Source organism: Lampris incognitus, chromosome 7 (assembly GCF_029633865.1).
Source record: "Lampris incognitus isolate fLamInc1 chromosome 7, fLamInc1.hap2, whole genome shotgun sequence".
NCBI lineage: Eukaryota > Metazoa > Chordata > Actinopteri > Lampriformes > Lampridae > Lampris > Lampris incognitus.
In genome coordinates, this window is record NC_079217.1 from 53,775,362 (window position 1) to 53,779,622 (window position 4,261).

The 4,261-nt window shown below is 47.1% G+C and overlaps 1 pseudogene; it reads left to right on the plus strand.

Annotated features, from left to right (window-relative positions):
* The first annotated feature begins 311 nt into the window (after nt 1–311).
* LOC130116213 (small nucleolar RNA U3) lies at nt 312–470 on the plus strand (annotated as a pseudogene).
* Nucleotides 471–4,261: the final 3,791 nt, after the last annotated feature.

Here is a 4,261-nt window from a genome sequence, read left to right on the forward strand (position 1 = left end):
AGGAAGACGTAGGACAAAAACAAGAAGAAGTTGTGGTATCTAGGGTAGAGAACAAAGCACTTGGAAATCACATCTTTAGCCACCATGAAGGAAGAAAATGCAACTGGTTTAGTCCATGAACAGAGAAATAATGAGTTATACAATTTTGGGCAGAAATATTTTAGCACCTCTAAGGATAATCGGGGATTGATAAATGGCAGTAAATGTCATAGGAGGATGCTTTAGGTCAAGCATGTGAAAGAAAAATGACCATAATTCCTGAACTGAGCAGGATGTTTGGGAAGCACGGGTTTGTCCTTGTGAATGTCTCCAAGACTATACTTTCAGGGATCATTTCTATAGTTCTTAACTTGAGAAATGTGTTTCTAAAGTGAATGTCTCAATTTTTCACTGCTTTGCAAAATGGAGACATTCGTAGGCGTAAATTAAAGCATGCAGTGAGTCATCAAGGATGAGGAGAAGCAATTTGGACTGACACATTTGTAAAAGGATTGTGTGCTGGTGTTTGATTTGTACGTGGTTACGGTTAGAATTACGCTGTCATTAAGGCTTGAACTAGAATAGCACGTGGATCACAGTGTTCAGTTAGCATCTGTCTGAGGGTGGTATGATTGGTGGCTTGTTTGTAATTGTGCCATTGTTTTGGTAGTATGTCAGTATGTACATAGTGTGTGCACAGAAACACGTGCATTTGACCCTTATTCAGGTCAGGGTTCATAGCCAGCCGAGTTCATCCCTGCCCGGAAAACATCACTAACAATCTCTCTCTCTCTCTCTCTCTCTCTCTCTCTCTCTCTCTCTCTCTCTCTCTCTCTCTCTCTCTCTCTCTCTCTCACACACACGCACACGCACACGCACGCACACACACACGCACGCACGCACGGATCGCTGCCTTGCCGTGGTGGAGAAGCTTGCTATGCCGTCCGGAGCTTGGCTCCTGGTAGGCTCACCCAAGGTGGACAGGTCAAGGGGGAGGTTCCAGATGAAGTGCGATCCAACAAAGACCTCAACGGCGGAACTGGCGGAAGATGTCTCCGGGTCACAATGGCAGGGAAGGCGGAGGAAGACTGCAACAGAGGGAGGTCTCCAATCGTCCTGGTTCTCCATGCCATTGGACTCTGTCCACCCCCTGCCAAGGACCGTGTGGAGGCTGCAGCCGCATCAGTCACTCCATGTAAAAAGCTGTCATGCACGGGCATCCTCCCATTATGCAGCTCCAGGATCGGCCTCACTGCCCACCTGAGGACCCAGAGAGACCCAGAGGGAGGACGGTCATACTCGTCCCCCGAGTGACCGCCGATGATGATGATAGTGTGTGTGTGTGTGTGTAAATGATAAGTAGCTAAAGACTGAATGTGTGTCTCAGGCAGCAGTGGCATAGCTTTTGAGAGTTGGTATAACCCAGTGAAGCCATGCATGAGGTAAAATGACAACATGATAGGTTAGAGAGTATAACTGTGCTGCCTTGTGAAATGGGGCGGTGGATTTAGAAAAGCACAGTTTAGGGCGTCCGGGTAGCATGGCGGCAGCCTATTCCGTTGCCTACCAACACGGGGATCGCTGGTTCGAATCCCCGTGTTACCTTCGGCTTGGTTGGGCATCCCTACAGACACAATTGAGTGTGTCTGCAGCAGTGGCGTAACCAGGAATATTTTTGTAGGTGGGCCTGAGTGAAAATGGGTGGGCCAAAATTTTCCAGCAATAATCCTTCAAACAAGACGCAAATTCGAACACATTACAGCAGTAAACACATAACACAGGTATTTAGTATGTGACCAAGAAACATACTAAAACTTTAATAAAAAACCACTTAAACAAATACCACCCCAGTCATTCTCGCCAGGCTCTGCACAACCATTTAAACATCACTGAGGAAAACAGCCCGACTCGGTCTAAAAGATCACGATACAACATGTAAGCTATAGGCCTATAGTACACGTTTTACAGCACAATGTGTAGACGCCGAGGGCGAGCGTTGAAGATCGAGATTATTTCATCATAGTCCAAAGAGTCAGTAAGTTCCCTTTCAAAGGACAACGGGGATAGATTGTTGAGGCGTGCAGTTAGCATGGAAGATCTTAGACATGTTTTGATACGGCCTGTAGTGGAGAAGAGTCTTTCAACAGAACATGAAGTCAGGGGAATGGTGATCATTGCCCTTAACAGTCTGTTAATGTTTGGGAAAACGTCAGAGTTGCAGCTGTCCAGCACTTCAATGAGGGATGGGTAACACTGACCCCTCTCCACTTTACGACGCAGTGCCTGAATGAAAACGGTCCATTCCGAACCCTCAAATTTACCAAGTGCAATACAATGGGGGGGTTTGCTAGCCTGATGTTTCGAGCGTGCCTGGCGGAGGTGCTTCCAATCTACAAACCCGCTTCGAAAAAACATGTTTTCCATATGGGGCTCGGGGAAATGCCTACACATCTTACAGAAAACAGCGTTCCTTGCTGAGCTGTATTCAAGCCACTTAAATTCTTCATACCACTTATGGGAAAAAGAACGTAATTTTCCTGAAACGTTGGTTGCGGGGAACACTAATTTAGGCTGCGTGGGTGGCTCATCCACAGCAGACAAATCTGACGGTGGCATGGTCAAGGGAATCGTCTCACCGTCGTCAGAGGGGGGAGGAGAAGCTGCCTGCAACGGAGAAGCTGTAGCCTCCTCTGTCGTTCTCTCCGGCGGTATCTCACTCTCATTGGGCGGCTCAGTCGGTGCTGGGGAAGGTGTGCTTTCCTCCTCTCCATCCGTGGCTTTTTAAAAAAGCGGAAGATTGAACTTTGTTTCGCCATTCCATAAGTTATGGCTAACTGTTGGCTATTGGCTAGTTAGCAGCAGTGGAAAATACAGAGCGTGATGGTACGCGCGCTCAGATGTTGCAGTTCTACGTACGTAAAAGGGGCCGGCCTACGTGCTTGTAAGCCAGCGTGATTGGGTGGGCCTGGGCTTGAAATGGGTGGGCCTGTGACAAACCAGGCCCACCCGTGGTTACGCCCCTGGTCTGCAGGTGGGAAGCCGGATGTGGGTAAGTGTCCTGGTCGCTGCACTAGCGCCTCCCTCTGGTCAGTCGGGGCGCCTGTTCGGGGGCGAGGGGGAACTGGGGGGAATAGCGTGATCCTCCCACGCGCTACATCCCCCTGGCGAAACGCCTCACTGTCAGGTGAAAAGAAGCGGCTGGCGACTCCACATGTATGGGAGGAGGCCTGTGGTAGTCTGCAGCCCTCCCCGGATCAGTAGAGGGGGTGCAGCAGCGACCGGGACGGCTCGGAAGAGTGGGACAAACTGGCCAGATACAATTGCAAGGGGGGGGCAGTTTACATCTTCCGTGATGACTATAAGATTTAGGATGTTTTAGAAAACTGATTCAGGCCCTTGTGCGAGTGCTCACCCTGGAGTATGGCATAAACATAGTTACACCCCATCTTGTGCGCTGGTGAAATGTTTATTCAAATAATATTTTGTGAACAGCCATGGCAAAGCTGCACTTACAATGTCCAGATGAACTGATTCAACTCTCTTTCTTTCTTTAAAGCATGTACAACTGAACAGACAGAGAAAAGCTGTTCGTCTTATCTCTGACTCCATCTCAAAAATCAATGCCTTTCCTGGAAAAAGAATAATGCCCCCCCCCCAAAAAAAATCAATGAAGTGCATTACAAATTTAGCTGCACTCTGATGTAAATGTGAAGTTACTCCTCCTGTCAAGACAAACTTATTAAGATGATGGACTCGTACACCCCCAGCACACACAAACACATCAAACCAGCCTGTATTGAACACCAGAACTCTGACTCCAGCTAATCATACTTGCGTAACAATATTATGAGCCCCGACACAATAGAAACGAAGGTAATCTGACTGCAACACAAATATCCAATGTACATGCTCATCCAGTTGTTTTGTGTCTGATCATCTGTTTGCAGACTTGTATGGAGGAGTATTTCATCAATAAAAATGATCCAATACGGCACAATAATGAATTTGAGTTTGGTAGCCTTATTCTGTATGCGTTCAGTAGGGGTGAGCCTTTTCCTGCTAATATTAGGGGCAAAAATGACAGGATCAGGGCCGGATTAAATGGATAGGTTACACTAGGCAGAGCAGTTTTCTCGGGCCCACTCCCCCCCCAAACAAGCATATTTTGATACTTTGTAAACAAACAATATTACTTTTAACTGCCACATGGTTATTGTGGTTAATTAGCTAGGTATATATCTTTGTTTATTATTATCTATTTATAGTTTAAAATACTCTATGT